Here is a 17,392-nt window from a genome sequence, read left to right on the forward strand (position 1 = left end):
AGAGACGGACATTCAGCGCATCTTTCTAGACTGCAGCATGTCAATTTATCCTGCAGAGATGCTCCGTCTCCACAAGGTAAATATCACCCATACAATGTATTGGACGCGGTGATTCCGCACGGGTCAGTGAACATATACGTGCGGATTCACCTGCGTTCAAAAGCCGGCAGCGCTGTGGACGTAGCGGACAGGTGCTGCATCTAAAGCGCTGCCTAAGGCCTCTTTCACACTTGCGTCGGTACGGGCCCGTCGCTAAGCGTCGGTGTGACGTACCGACGCACGTTGTGAAAATTCGGCTCAGTGTGGGCAGCGGATGCAGTATTTCAACGCATCCGCTGCCCATTGTAAAGTCCCGAGGAGGGGGCGGAGTTCCGGCCGCGCATGCGCGGTAGGAAATGGCGGACCCGACGTATGAAAAAACGTTCCCTTAAACGTTTTTTCGTGACGACGGTCCACCAAAACACGACTCATCCAGTGCACGACGGACGCGACGTGTGGCCATACTTCGCGATCCGTCGGCAATACAAGTCTATGGGAAAAAAACGCATCCTGCGGGCACATTTGCAGGATGCGTTTTTTCCCAAAATGACGGATTACGACGAAGGCCAAACGATGCAAGTGTGAAAGAGGCCTAATACTGAACGTAATTTTGAATGAGGTGAATGGAGGAAGATTTTAACTTTTAGGGCTCATTTCCACTTGCGAGGAAAATGGACGAGTGCAATCCGATAAAAAAATCGGATTGCATTCAGGCCAATGTTATTCAATAGGTGTCTTTTCATTTGCAATTTTTTTCTCAGCCGAAATTGGACTGAGAAAAAAATCGCAGCATGCTGCGTATTGCTGCGATTCTCGGACGAGACTCGCCAATGCAAGTCAATGGGTGCGAGAAAAAAATCGTACAGCACTCGCACCATGCGAGTTCTGTCCGATTTTTACGCACCGGTGTCCTTTGAAAAGCCGGCAATTCAGCGCGGTGTACAGTAAAATCACACTGACAGGTTAGACTAGAGTAGATATATACACATAGAATAGGTATACACTGTGTTCCAAATTATTATGCAAATTGGATTTAAGTGTCATAAAGATTTAATTGTTTTGTTTTTCAAATAAACTCGTGTATGGTATTGTGTCTCAGGGCTCAATGGATCACTGAAATCAATCTTAAACACATGTGATAATTGGTTTTCCAGGTGATTCTAATTAAAGGAAAACTACTTAAAAATGATGTTCCACATTATTAAGCAGGTCACAGTGTTCAAGTAACATGGGAAAGAAAAAGGATCTCTCTGCTGCAGAAAAGCATCAAATAGTGGAATGCCTTGGTCAAGGGATGAAAACATTCGAAATGTTCCAAAAACATGAGCGTGATCATCGTACTGTTAAGAGATTTGTGGCTGTATCTGAGCACAAATGTGTTTGTGCTGATAAAGGCATAATGAGGAAGATTTCTGCCAGGCAAGTTCATCGGATTAAGAGAGCAGCTGCTAAAAAGCCATTACAAAGCAGCAAACAGATATTTGAAGCTGCTGGTGCCTCTGGAGTCCCTCGAACCTCAAGGTGTAGACTCCTTCAAAGGCTTGCTGTGGTGCATAAACCTACTATTCGTCCACCCTTAAACAGTGTTCACAAGCAGAAATGGTTGTATTGGGCCCACACATACATGAAGACTAATTTCCAAACAGTCTTGTTTACTGATAAGTGTTGAGCAACCCTGGATGGTCCAGATGGATGGAGCAGTGGATGGTTGGTGGATGGCCACCATGACCCAACAAGGCTGCAATGTCAGCAAGGAGGTGGAGGAGTCATGTTTTGGGCCAGAATCATGGGAAACAGCTGGTAAGGCCCTTTAAGGTTCCTGAAGGTGTGAAAATGACCTCTGCAAAGTATATAGAGTTTCTGACTGACAACTTTCTTCTATGGTCTAAAAAGCAGAAACGTGCCTTCAGGAGCAAAATCATCTTCATGCTGACAATGCCCCATCTCATGCTGCAAAGAATACCTCTGAATCATTGGCTGCTATGGGCATAAAAGGAGATAAACTCATGGTGTGGCCACCATCTTCCCCTGACCTCAACCCTATAGAGAACCTTTAGAGGATCATCAAGCAAAAGATCTATGAGGGTGGGAGGCAGTTCACATCCAAACAGCAGCTCTGGGAGGCTATTCTGACTTCATGCAAAGAAATACAAGCAGAAACTCTCCAAAAACTCACAAGTTCAATGGATGCAAGAATTGTGAAGGTGACATCAAAGAAGGGTCCCATGTTAACATGTAACTTGGCCTGTTGGGATGTTTTGGCGTTAAATAGCTTTTTTGTTCAGTGAATGTGACCTCCTAATGCCGCAAATTCCACAAATGAGCATTTTCAGTTCTTTAAAACATATCAAATGTATAAAAATTCTACTGTGCATAATAATTTGGAACAGTGCATTTTGAGTTTTAAGGCTACGTTCACATTTGCGTTGTGTGTTGCGTCGGCGACGCATCAGCGACGCAACACACAACGCATGCAAAACGCATTGTTTTGTGACGCATGCGTCCTTTTTTTGCATGATTTTGGACGCAAAAAAATGCAACTTGCTGGGTCCTCTGCGCCCTGACGCGTGCGCCCAAAAAGACGCATGTGTCACAAAACGCAACACAACGCATGTCCATGCGTCTTCCTGTACTCAGCGGTCACATGGTCCCGCTCATTACAGTAAATGAATATTCGGCTCCACCTCCCATAGGGGTGGAGCCGCATATTCATTACTGTAATCAGCGGTACCATGTGACCGCTGAGTACAGGATGAAGCGCTGCGGCGTCGGGGAAGCAGGATCTACACAGCGGCAGGACCAGGTGAGTATACGGGGAGGGGAGCGCAGCGTTGCGCGATAGTCACCTGCTCCTCGTTCCGGGCGCCAATCTGTCTCCAGCAGTGACGCTGAGGTCAGAGGGCGCGGTGACGTGGTCAGTGTGCGCCCTCTGCTGAACGTCAGTGCTAGAGACAGATCAGCGCCCGGAACGAGGAGAGGTGACTATTGAAAGTGCCGGGGGCCTGAGCGACGGAGAGGTGAGTATGTGATTTATTTTTTTTATCGCAGCAAATGGGGCAAGTGTCTGTATGGAGCATCTATGGGGCCATAACGTTCCTGCAGCACTATATGGGGCCATAACGTTCCTGCAGCACTATATGGGGCCATAACATTCCTGCGGCACTATATGGGGCCATAACATTCCTGCAGCACTATATGGGGCCATAACATTCCTGCGGCACTATATGGGGCCATAACATTCCTGCAGCACTATATGGGGCCATAACATTCCTGCAGCACTATATGGGGCCATAACATTCCTGCAGCACTATATGGGGCCATAACATTCCTGCAGCACTATATGGGGCCATAACATTCCTGCAGCACTATATGGGGCCATAACATTCCTGCAGCACTATATGGGGCCATAACATTCCTGGAGCACAATATGGGGCCATAACATTCCTGCAGCACTATATGTGGCCATAACATTCCTGCGGCACTATATGGGGCCATAACATTCCTGCGGCACTATATGGGGCCATAACATTCCTGCAGCACTATATGGGGGCCATAACATTCCTGCAGCACTATATGGGGGCCATAACGTTCCTGCAGCACTATATGGGGCCATAACATTCCTGCAGTACTATATGGGGCCATAACATTCCTGCAGCACTATATGGGGCCATAACATTCCTGCAGCACTATATGGGGCCATAACATTCCTGCAGCACTATATGGGGCCATAACATTCCTGCAGCACTATATGGGGCCATAACATTCCTGCAGCACTATATGGGGCCATAACATTCCTGCAGAACTATATGGGGCCATAACATTCCTGCAGCACTATATGGGGGCCATAACGTTCCTGCAGCACTATATGGGGCCATAACGTTCCTGCAGCACTATATGGGGCCATAACATTCCTGCAGCACTATATGGGGCCATAACGTTTCTGCAGCACTATATGGGGCCATAACGTTTCTGCAGCACTATATGGGGCCATAACGTTTCTGCAGCACTATATAGGGGCATAATGTTTGTGCAGCACTATATGGGGCAAGTGTCTGTATGGGGCCATAATTAACGTTTGTAGGGCACTACGGCATATGGGGCAAGTGTCTGTATGGAGCATCTTATAGGGCCATAACGTTTGTGCAGCACTATAAGGGGCAAATATCTTTATAGAGCATCTTATGGGGCCATAATCAGCATTTGTGCAGCATTATATTGGGCAAATGTGTCTATGGAGCATCTTATGGGGCCTTTATTAACCTTTATGCAGGATTATATGGGGCATATTTTAATATGGAACATCTTATGGGGCCATAATGAACAGTATGGAGCATTATATGGGGCTCCTGATTCAATATGGATATTCAAAGACACTTAACCTACTGATGTCTCAATTAATTTTACTTTTATTGGTATCTATTATTACTTTTGACATTTACCGGTAGCTGCTGCATTTTCCCCCCTAGGCTTATACTCGAGTCAATAAGTTTTCCCAGTTTTTTGTGGCAAAATTAGGTGGGTCGGCTTATACTCGGGTCGGCTTATACTCGAGTATATACGGTAATCTAACAGGTGATGACTTTTATTAGACTGACTGTCATTTGCACCGACCATTTAGGAAAATCTGATAAAAATGTAATTTGCATAATAATTTGGAACATAGTGTATATACATCTATAATATAACGCTGGGAGCGTCACTCTGTCCGAAGCCTTTATAGACTGCGCAAGCGCCGGCGCAGTCTGGACCCCACAGAGTGACGCTCCCAGGAGATCGCGGTATGCGTAAGCGCTGAACGCACACCGCGATCTCCAACGGAGAAGCAGGGACGAGACAGGAGGGTGAGTATGCAATACTTACCTGTCCCGTTCCACCGACGCGATTCCGGGCCATGAATGTCCCCCTGCTCCCGGAATCGGCGCCTGCGCAGTCCGCGCTTTCCGGCGCCATTTTCTTGAAGACACACTGCGTGTCTTCAGAAAAATGGCGCCGGAAAGCGCGGACGCCTGTGACGTTCAGTTCAGAGGGCGCGATGACGTGCTTAATGTGCGCCGCCCTCTGACTGAACAGTCACAGCCAGAGGACCCGGAAGACGGAGCGGTGGAACGGCGGACAGGTAAATATAGCAAGTGCCAGGGGCCTGAGCTAGCGGCGACTCCGGCACCTGACCCCCACAGCGCGCCGGTGTCCCCGCCTGCTCAGGCCCCCAGCACAGCCGCCCGCACTCTCAGCACCACCACGCACAGCCGCCCGCACTCACCACCGCCACGCACAGCCGCCCGCACTCACTACCGCCACGCACAGCCGCCCGCACTCACCACCGCCACGCACAGCCGCCCGCACTCACCACCGCCACGCACAGCCGCCCGCACTCACCACCGCCACGCACAGCCACCCGCACTCAGCACAGCCGCCCGCACTCACCACCGCCACACACAGCCGCCCGCACTCACCATCGCCACGCACAGCCGCCCGCACTCACCACCACCACGCACAGCCGCCCGCACTCAGCACAGCCGCCCGCACTCAGCACAGCCGCCCGCACTCAGCACAGCTGCCCGCACTCACCACCGCCACACACAGCCGCCCGCACTCAGCACAGCCGCCCGCACTCAGCACAGCCGCCCGCACTCAGCACAGCCGCCCGCACTCAGCACAGCCACGCACAGCCGCCCGCACTCAGCACAGCCGCGCACAGCCGCCCGCACTCAGCACAGCCGCGCACAGCCGCCCGCACTCACCACAGCCACGCACAGCCGCCTGCACTCACCACCGCCACGCACAGCCGCCCGCACTCACCACAGCCACGCACAGCCGCCCGCACTCAGCACAGCCGACCGCACTCAGATGTGGACTCAAAAAATGGATGTGGACAGAGTTCGGGAAGTGAGGGTGATGGGATGTGTGCAGACAAAGTATGGGGAGTTAGGTGAGCAGGCAGTATAGAAAGTGAGGGGGTAAATATATGAGGAGACAGGATGGTGAACTGGAGGGATGTGAGAGGAGACAGTATGAGGGAGGGGAATAGTGTGAGGAGACAGTATGGGGGCAGAAGAGTGAGAGGGCACAGAATAGAAACTGAGTAGTGGGGGCATAGCATGGAGGGACAGTGTAAGGGCACAGCCAGGAGGGGACAGTATACCAAGGAGGGGGAGTGTGATGAGAGAGTACAGTATAAATACTGAGCCCTATAGGGGGACACAGTGTGAGAGGACAATGTGAAGAGGGGGGCCGGTATGGAAAGGAGAGGTCAGTGTTAAGAGCATGTACCATAAGAGGGACAGTGTGGGGGTCATATTTTGTGCAGACAATATAGTGAGGGCCAATTTTTTATTCAGGAGCATTATAATGACACTTGTATCTTTAAGGGCATCATGTGGAGATTTTCTGTAAAAGAGCGGAGAAGATGTAAGTCTGCAGAGATGGCTATGGATGAGAAAACTCATCATGGGATCTGGACAAGATGAAGAAAAGAATACGGCTCCAGAGGCGACGTCATCTATAAGGTACCTGGATGTAAATGTTATTTGTGATACTAACTAACTCTCATGTTTTTATTTATGTTAGGAGCATTAAAGGGAATGTCCAGGTTTGTAATGAGTCTGCAGTCATTCTTTGTGACTGCAGACTTCTGAATTCTCACAGTGCGCACTGCACGCTGTCAGGATTCTCTGGTGCCGGCGATTTACATTAATGCGGTCACATGCTGACTAGACTTACGTGGCCTCTGTCAATGAAAATGAACTGAGTGAGGCTGGGCACGTCTAGTCAGAATGTGGTCAGAAGTATACAAATCAAATACTTGTGCTGACATGACTGTCCACTGGCAAGGGTGAATCCTAAAAGTGTGCAGTGCATTAGTTGTGAGAATTCAGAAGCTGCGATGTCAGGATTCAGCTCTGCAGGTTCCAGTAGTCGTCACATGGACACTTCACTCATATGTCACTTTCATACTTATGGTCCTGTGACAGCGAGCTTCTCTTCTGCTTCTCTGTTTTTCACTGAACATTGAGAGCATTAGGGGGAGCAGCTCGTGGGTACAAGACTAAGGGCTTGTTTTCATTTGCGAGAAACACGTCCGTGTCTCGCATGTGGAAACCAAGCTCTGGCGCCGGCACTCCAGAGCGGAGTGTGCGGCTCCATGTGTTGCTATGCGGCCTCACGCTCCGCTCTGGAGTGCCGGCACCAGAGCTTGGTTTCCACATGCGAGACACGGACGTGTTTCTCGCAAATGGAAACAAGCCCTAAGTGTGAAAATCACATATGTCCTTGGCGGAGGGGGGGCGCCAAAATGAATTCTTGCCCCTGGTGCCAGAAAACCTAGATACACCTCTGCCGGTATGCCACTGCGAGCGGTGATTACCAGGTCCGGTGGAGGGAGGTCTGTGCACAGTGCAGCACAGGCAGTGAGGCCTGGACTGAGGGTGTGCACAGAGAGAATGGAGACCCGGAGACTGCCCGTCCCAGTCTACGCCATAGCCTGGAGCCTCATTATCATAGGAATATGTCAGTTAATAAATTGTTTTTCTAAAGCTTTATAGTGTAGCTTTAGGTCAGAGATGGATGGTTAGGGATGAGCTAGCAAGGTGCAGGGACAGGTAGTGATGGCTACTTGCGGACATGTGCCGCACTTGCGGTTTTGCACTTGCGGTGATACAAAAAACACTGCTAGCAGTGTTTTTTTTTCCATTGCTGCAAGTACCGCATTTGCCAGATCGCGACAAAACCGCAAGTGCCGCACATGTCCGCAAGTCCCATAGGGAATGAATGAGGCCGAACGCAGTGTTGCTGTAAGTGATCCGTTACACGGCAGATGCGGAAAAACTGCCGGATCTGCTGCAAAAGGCTACTTTCATATCAGCTATTTATGGCAAAGTCACTGCCGATAGTGTCATACTCACCAATGGGGGAGGCAGCACTAAAAGTGCCTAGGGCAGCAGAAACTCTAAATACGGCCCTGATGATAAATACCGCTGTCAGAAAGCTACAGGGACATTTAACATGTTAACAGCCGCAGGTGGACTGCAATTCCACCTGCGGCTGTCAGCGGCACTTGACAGCTGATGAAATTAGCTGTCGTGCCAGAAAAGATGCGGACTCATCGCCGGAGCCCGCATCAAAGGGGATACACGACCTATGACGTACCTATATGTCATAGGTTGTGAGAGGGTTAAATAGGTAAAATTTTGCGGTGTATACCTCGTTGCCTAGGTTACCAGTTACTGCATTTTAGAGTAACCAGGTGAGGAGGAGGTTACCTAGGTAAGAGCTGCTCCTGAGTTTCACCCAGTCTGCAGATGCAAAATTAGGCCGGGGTCACACTTGCTTGTGCAATGCGAGAACCTCGCAAGAGTCTCGCACCTCAATACCCGGCTCTTGAGACCGGAGTGTGCGGCTGCATGTATTTCTTTTCAGCTGAACGCTCCGGCCCCCAGTGCCGGCAGCAATGCCGGGTATTGAGGCGAGAGTTTCTCGCATGGCTGGTGCATATATCACAGTAGACAATTGGGGTTGGTGCAATGCATCACAGGAGACACCAGGGTTTGTACACATATCACAGGTGACATTTGGGGCTGGTGTATGCCTCGCAGGAGACATTTGATAGTGAGTACATTACACCCTGCTAGGATTGAGCATGCTACAATGATTAATATTATAATTAACCCCTTCATTTCCCAGCCTATTTTGACCTTAATGACCTGGCCATTTTTTGCAATTCTGACCAGTGTCCCTTTATGAGGTAATAACTCAGGAACGCTTCAACGGATCCTAGCGATTCTGAGACTGTTTTTTCGTGACATATTGGGCTTCATGTTAGTGGTAAATTTAGGTCGATAATTTTTGCATTTATTTGTGAAAAAAAAATGGAAATTTGGCAAAAATTTCACAATTTTCAAATTTTTAATTTTTATTCTGTTAAAACAGAGAGTTATGTGACACAAAATAGTTAATAAATAACATTTCCCACATGTCTACATCAGCACAATTTTGGAAACAAAATATTTTTTTGCTAGGAAGTTATAAGGGTTAAAATTTGACCAGCGATTTCTCATTTTTACAACAAAATTTACAAAACCATTTTTTTATAGGGACCACTTCACATTTGAAGTCAGTTTGAGGGGTCTGTATGGCTGAAAATACCCAAAAGTGACACCATTCTAAAAACTGCACCCCTCAAGGTGCTCAAAACCACATTCAAGAAGTTTATTAACCCTTCAGGTGTTCCACAGCAGCAGAAGCAACATGAAAGGAGAAAATGAACATTTAACTTTTTAGTCACAAAAATGATCTTTTAGCAACTATTTTTTATTTTCCCAAGGGTAAAAGGAGAAAGTGGACAGCGAAAGTTGTTGTCCAATTTGTCCTGAGTATGCTGATATCCCATATGTGGGGGCGAACCACTGTTTGGACGCACGGCAAGGCTCGGAAGGGAAGGAGCGCCATTTGATTTTTTTTAAAGAAAAATTGGCTCAAATCTTTAGCGGACACCATGTCGCGTTTGGAGAGCCCCTGTGTGCCTAAAGATTGGAGCTCACCCAAAAGTGACCCCATTTTGGAAATTAGACCCCCAAGGAACTTATCTAGATTCATAGTGAGTACTTTGAACCCCCAAGTGCTTCACAAATTCTTTTTTTCACAAAAAAATTTTTAGCCTCAATTTTTTCATTTTCACGTGGGCAACAGGATAAAATGAATCCTAAAATTTGTTGGGTAATTTCTCCTGAGTGCACCGATACCTCATATGTGGGGGTAAACTACTGTTTGGGTGCACAGCAAGGCTCGGAAGGAAAGGAGAGCCATTTGACTTTTTGAATGAAAAATTTGCTACAATCGTTAGCGAACACCATGTCGCGTTTGGAGAGCCCCTGTGTGCCTAAACATTGGAGCTCCCCCACAAGTGACCCCATTTTGGAAACTAGACCTCCCAAGGAACTTATCCAGATGTGTGGGGAGCACTTTTTACCCCCAAGTGCTTCACAGAAGTTAATAACGCAGAGCCCTGAAAATATTTTTTTTTCCTCAAAAATGATTTTTTAGTCAGCAATTTTTTATTTTCTCAAGGGTAACAGAAGAAATTGAACCCCAAAAGTTGTTGTCCAATTTGTCCTGAGTACGCTGGTATCCCATATGTGGGGGTAAACCACTATTTGGGCACACGTCGGGGCTCGGAAGGGAAGTAGTGACGTTTGAAATGCAGACTTTGATGGAATGGTCTGCCAGTGTCACGTTGCGTTTGCAGAGCCCCTGATGTGCCTAAACAGTAGAAACTCCCCACAAGTGACCCCATTTTAGAAACTAGACCCCCAAGGAACTTATCTAGATGTGTGGATTCTTGGAGGGTCTGTAATTCCCTCCAGTACCTCATCCACTGGAGAGGACACTGATCAGAGGAGAGATCCTGGGTCCCTTCTCGAGATGTGAAGGTTGATCGGTTAGTTAGGGCCTTCCAACTAAAATTTCCTGGGAAACCTGGGGGTCTGGTGACCCCCTAGAAGAGGGGGTACTGTTACGGTTCCAACCCTCAGTGTGTCTGGGATGCAGCTAATAACGGCTCAGCCGTCCAATCTGGTATAGGGATGTGCTGAAGCTGTTAGGATGGCCAAACTGTCAATCAAAGTACTTTCTGTTACAGGTGCATGCTGAGCTGACAGTGTGTTGATTGACAGCTTGACTATCCAATCTGAGACTGCGAGGCTTTGGCTGTCTCCAAGTGTTCATTATTCCAGTTAATTGCCATGCTACGTAACTGAGCTGTGTCTCCCAAAACTCTGCTAGACGTACATTCAGCTTGTGAAGTTTGTTCTCTTGTGCCTTGAGTTCTGTATGCTTGATCTGTTGCCTGACCTTGAACTTCGTTCTAACCATCCGCCTTTTTAACCCCTTCAGCTCTGATCTGTCATCTTCCCGGTACTCTGACCTCAGAATATTACCTAACTATGCTTTTGTCTCTTCCTTCTGTTTATGATGCACCCTCCTGGCTTCTGACCTTGGACTCTTTGACCATTCTGACTCACGGCTTGGCCGTGAGAAGTGACTAGCTTTACTTATACTGTTTCTTCATACATCCTCCACTCCATGCAGTGTATCCGCACCCATCCCTTACTCGCTCCCCAGACTGGTTCCTTAAGTATCTCCCCTCCCTACACCTTACTACAGTAAATCTTCAGCTCCACTGGAGTACTTACCACCAATATTGTTTGTACCTCTGCAGTGTCTGTGAGTAACGTCAGCAGTACGATCAGATAATCATATCGCACTGCTGACGTCGTCCGGACCCTGGAGTTCTGGTGGCCCATTTGTGATATATCGTTTAATGGAGTCTTCAGATACGCTGATATAATTTTGTTAAGATTTTGTCATATTGAACTGTGAAGACTTAAATGATATAACTAATTACTAAAGATTGTCTATCGGTCAATTTTATGATGAAAATGACTATGAATAATATCTTGGTTGATACATTCAAATGACAAATGCACTAGTTTCTTGAAAGGGAAGAAAGATGAGCTCAGCTATTTATGGGTAAATTATGCTGAGTATTCTCCTGAGTGTATGATGAAGCAGGCTCTGTTAACCTATGGACTTCCTTAGTGCATATCATGTGCAACAGTGATTATTTCAACTTTGACTATTTCTTTATGTGATAATTATTGGCTCATTCATTTCTTAGTTTAACTGTTTGTCTTATTTTCAGTTCATTGGTGTCTGTAAATGGAATTTCATTTCAATGACAGACAACATGTACAGTAGATGTCTGTTAGGTTGCGTTAACATATTGTGGTCATGTTGCATTTTTTTTACCACCATTTCAGTACAATTTTGGCATTTTTTGCCTCTCTTGAAAAATTACACATTGAAAAGTGTGAATTCTGCTTTGAAGGGTTTTCCCATCAATACTTGGTATAGTAATTTGTGAAATGTAAAATTTGGAATTTGTAGACATCCTTTATGTGGTGGAAGGTAGAGTGACAGTTAATTAGGCTTCGTACTGGGCTTCTAGTGTTTGGGTTTGATGCTGAATAACACTGGTTGAAAGGCTGCAAGCTTTTAGGCTGTGGGCACTTCCAGAGTCATCACAGCCATGTCAAGTATTGGCCGGTGCACCACATAACCCGGTCAGTATAAATGCCAGATCATGGGTACCACCGCCATTGTGCTCTAATTAGTGTAGAGATAGGACACAGCTCGAGTGAAGGACAGTGCTAGGTTCTGTGTATGAGCACTCTGCAAAAAAGGCTGTTCGTGTACCCTGCACCTGTGTCTGTGGGACTACTTTGTCTTTAAACCTCTGTGTACTCTGCACCTGTGTATGTGGGAGTACTGTATGTAAACACATATTTTTCTACTTTGCACCCGTGTGTGTGGAAATAGTTTGCCTTTAAGCTTTTTTTTACTCTACACCAGTGTCTGTGGGAGTAGTGTGCCTTTACGTCACTTTTTTTTACTCTGCACCTATGTCTGTGGGAGTTCTGTGCGTAAAAACTATTTTTTTTACTCTGCATAAGCGTCTGTGGGGGTAGTGTACCTTTTAAGCCACTTTTTTTTTACTTTCCACCTTGTCTGTGGGAGTACTGTGCGTAAAACCACATTTTTTCCCACTCTGCACCCGTGCCCGTGGGAGTACTCTGATAAATCCCTCTGTGGGGATACTCTGCAAAAAAGTGTTTGTGGAGTTACTCTGCAAAAAAAAAAAAAGCCTTTGTGGGGGTACATCAGTAGTGTGTCTACCAATGTGCCCTTGTATTCCAGCATTTTCTGATCACTCTCCAGTGATGGAATTAAGGAAGACATGTTGTGCTTTTAGTGGGGATCCAGCAGGGTTGCTACCCAGTAATCAGCATTTGTAACAATCTGGGCAACTCGGCAGTCGTTGCTCAGGCAGTGCAGCATGTTTTGGTTCATGTATGCCAGGCTGCCAGAAGCAACAACAAGCTGTCCTTGGTGGGAGGTGTATCATCTAAGTCCTCTTAACCCCCCAGCCACGCTCCAGTGATGTTAATGAGCTGCACTGACTGCAGGGCCGGCGTCAGCACCCGGCGCACCCGGGCAAGTCCCGGGGCCCTGGCGAGATGGGGGGGCCCACTCACGCAGTCATAGATTCCAATTTGCGCTGGCACAAGCATCTTCTCAGTCAGTGCAGGGCCAGGCACATCGGGGTTAAGGACACAGCCAGCATGACATTGTGGGCGGAGAGAGCACGTTCTCCTGCTCTGCTCTCCCGCCGCTGGCTGCATGCAGTGCTGAACTTATCAGGCACAGGCAGATTCCGGAGGAGCTCCTACTGGCGCCTGAGTGAGTGCCATGCTATATCGCTGTATATTCTGACAGTCTGGGTGACCTTGGGTGGCCATGGGCTGGGCGGCTGCAGCTGACATATATATATATATATATATATATATATATATATATATATATATATATATATATATATATATACTACAGCAGCCGCCCAGCCAAGGCCCCCAGCACAGCCTATATAGATACAGTGTATATAATATATATACAGGACAGGTGCTGGGGGCCTGGGCTGGGCGGCTGTTGAAGTATATACACTGCACAGTACCACTCCCCTGTATATATACACCACACAGTACCTCTCCCCTGTATATATACACTGCACAGTACCACTCCCCTGTATATATACACCACACAGTACCTCTCCCCTGTATATATACACTGCACAGTACCACTCCCCTGTATATATACACTGTACAGTATTTCTCCCCTGTATATATACACCGCACAGTACCACTCCTCCTGTCCTGTATATATACACTGCACAGTACCACTCCCCTCTATATATACACTGCACAGTACCTCTCTCCTGTATATATACACTGCACAGTACCGCTCCTCCTGTATATATACACTGCACAGTACCCCTCCTCCTGTATATATACACTGTACAGTACCACTCCTCCTGTATATATACACTGCACAGTACCACTCCCCTGTATATATACACCACACAGTACCTCTCCCCTGTATACATACACCGCACAGTACCACTCCCCTGTATATATACACCACACAGTACCTCTCCCCTGTATATATACACTGCACAGTACCACTCCCCTGTATATATACACTGTACAGTATTTCTCCCCTGTATATATACACCGCACAGTACCACTCCTCCTGTCCTGTATATATACACTGCACAGTACCACTCCCCTCTATATATACACTGTACAGTACCACTCCTCCTGTATATATACACTGCACAGTACCGCTCCTCCTGTATATATACACTGCACAGTACCCCTCCTCCTGTATATATACACTGCACAGTACCACTCCTCCTGTCCTGTATATATACACTGCAGAATTTACAATAGCTACCACTCATGTAAGAAGTGAAATCTGGCATTGTACTATAGCTATATTTCTCTGCTGTATCTGGGAATCATGAATCGTGGTATGTGTTAAAGGACGGGGGGGGGCCCACTGAGACTCTTTTGCCCGGGGCCCTCAAAAACCTGGAGCCGGCCCTGACTGACTGCCACGCTGCTGTGAGTATGGTTCCTCCTTCTCGTTCTCAAAAAATGTCCCCTGGCTAGACCGTTGTGTACCTGGCCACTGTTGGTCCAGAAACCCATCCTCCGAGCCATGGAGTTCCACCTTGTTGGTACGTTGCATAAGGGACAGTGAGCAGGACGCAGGAGTGATTCTGCAGCTTAGACAGGTGAACAGCAGCAGGGTGAGAACATCAAAGGCGCGCACAGATGGGCCGCACTTTCTGCGGCAGCTTTGACATCTCAGGGTAATTTTTCATGAAGCCCTGCACCACCAAATTTCAGCACATGTGCCAGGCAAGTGATTTGTGTCAAACTGCCTAGGCCCAGAGCTGCTACAAGATTTCGCCCATTATGGCACACCACCAGCTGGACTTGAGGTTCGGCAGCAACAACCACTCATTAATCTGTTGTTTGATCCCCGTCCACAGCTCCTGCACAGTGTGGAATTTTCTCCCCAAACAGACGAGTCTCAGAACACCCTGTTGTCATTTTCTCCCAGCTGTGCTGAAGTTGGTTATGCAGCTGTTATGCTGACCAAATGAGGAGGTGGTCAAAGAACCCCCTAGGCCTTGCTATGACCATTTTCAGCACAGAACATTGGAGCCCCGTTGGGTTTGGGTTCGGGGTCAAGTTTGGGTCAAGTTCTGATACCCGAACCGAACTTTGAACTAAAGGGTGGCCAAAGCCGAACATCCAATTGGTCCGCTCATCCCTGAGCCTTTTATAAAACATTATGTAACATTATGTCAAACTATGAGTGTAGGATACAATGGCCATCGGTGATAATCAGCAATGATGGAAGAAGGTAGGTACAGTTGACACCACTGCAAAAGGAATAAAAATAGAGTCCATTTGAACTTTGTCTCATTGTAATAAATGGCTCTATTAGACCATATCTGAAGCCTGTTTTTCAGATCAGAGCCCTAGATGGAACACAAGAAACTACTGCTAAATGCAGCGTGCACTGAGCCTTACTTCTACGTGTGTGTAACACTTCTACTACTGTGTCCATTCACATCCATCACCATTGCATTGACCGCACTGATGTACTGACATAGGAAATGCTCTCTTTTGTCACAACAATCTGTAAGTGGAGTTTCCAGAACCTGGGACTGGTGCTCATATCTGGACATCAAGACACCCTTGTTCACTGGAGTATATTAGAAAGTTGTATTTATTACTAGTTCAACCACAGTATGTGCCTTTTTGACTTATACCAGTCAGAGAGATGGGTCCCCTGCTTGGGTCTTCCATTTATGAGCTAGAATTCTTAGATGCTCAGAGGGTACGTGCCCACGATCAGGAATAGTAGTGTTTTGGACACAACGTACCTGTGCTGCATTCAAAATACTGCATTGTACAGTACAAGCATAGTGGATGGGATTTATAGAAATCCCATGCCCACAGTGCTTTTATTTGACTCTGCGTAAACTCACCCACCCTGGGGGTTTACGAGCCGCAGCATGTCAATTTGTGTTGCGGAGACTCTCCACGATAGATATGTATCGGATGCGGTAAATCTGCGTTATTCAGTATACACATGTGGATTTACCTGCGCGATTAGAACACAGCGCTTTGGACGCAATGAATATCTGCGCAGTCAAAAGCGCTGCTACTTTCTGATCATGGGAATGTAATCTGAGAGTCCTATAAATAAATATATAAGTATTTAATATAAGTGAATATATTACATAGTCAGTTATTTGATGGCACTATGTGCATTACATAGGTGACTATTGATAGATGACCCTATACAGAGTGTATCCAGGGCCGTATTTGGCATTCATGCTGCCCAAGGAACTTTAAGTGGTCATGTCCCCTACAGTAATAACAATCCGAGAGAAAAGGACCAATTTTTTTTCTCAGGTGTCATTCTAGTAGACTTGAGTGGCTAAGTCTGATCCACAAATCAGATGAGAATAGGACCTGCTCTGAGTCACGTGGATCTCGCTCTCAGATCCATGGTTTTAACAGATGTGTGAATACATCCATTCTACACTGTGGAAGACAGCGCTGCCGAAGGGAAAAATACATTGGACAGCACTCAGAAGTGTCACCCAGATGTGTGAATGTAGCCTAAAGGTACCTTCACACTAAGCGACTTTGCAACGATAACGACGGCGATCCGTGATGTTGCAGCGTCCTGGATAGCGATATCGTTATGTTTGACATGCAGCAGCGATCTGGATCCCGCTGTGATATCGCTGGTCGTTGCTGAAAGTCCAGAACTTTATTTGGTCGTCAGATCGGCGTGTATCGTCGTGTTTGACAGCAAAAGCAACGATGCCAGCAATGTTTTACAATGGTAACCAGGGTAAATATCGGGTTACTAAGCGCAGGGCCGCGCTTAGTAACCCGATATTTACCCTGGTTACCATTGTAAAAGTAAAAAAAAAACACTACATACTCACCCTCTGATGTCTGTCACGTCCCCCGGTGTCCGCGCTGCTGCTCAGAGCTTCCTGCACTGAATGTGTCAGTGCCGGCCGTAAGGCACAGCACAGCGGTGACGTCACCGCTCTGCTTTAGGGCCGGCGCTCACACAGTGCAGGGAAGCGGACGCGACAGGCACCAGAATGTAAGTATGTAGTGTTTGGGGTTTTTTTACATTTACGCTGGTAACCAGGGTAAACATCGGGTTACTAAGCGCGGCCCTGTGCTTAGTAACCCGATGTTTACCCTGGTTACCCGGGGACTTCGGCATCGTTGGTCGCTGGAGAGCGGTCTGTGTGACAGCTCTCCAGCGACCACACAGCGACGCTGCAGCGATCGGCATCGTTGTCGATATCGCTGCAGCGTCACTTAATGTGACGGTACCTTAAGACTAAGTTCCC

This window comes from Ranitomeya variabilis, chromosome 6, assembly GCF_051348905.1.
Source record: "Ranitomeya variabilis isolate aRanVar5 chromosome 6, aRanVar5.hap1, whole genome shotgun sequence".
NCBI lineage: Eukaryota > Metazoa > Chordata > Amphibia > Anura > Dendrobatidae > Ranitomeya > Ranitomeya variabilis.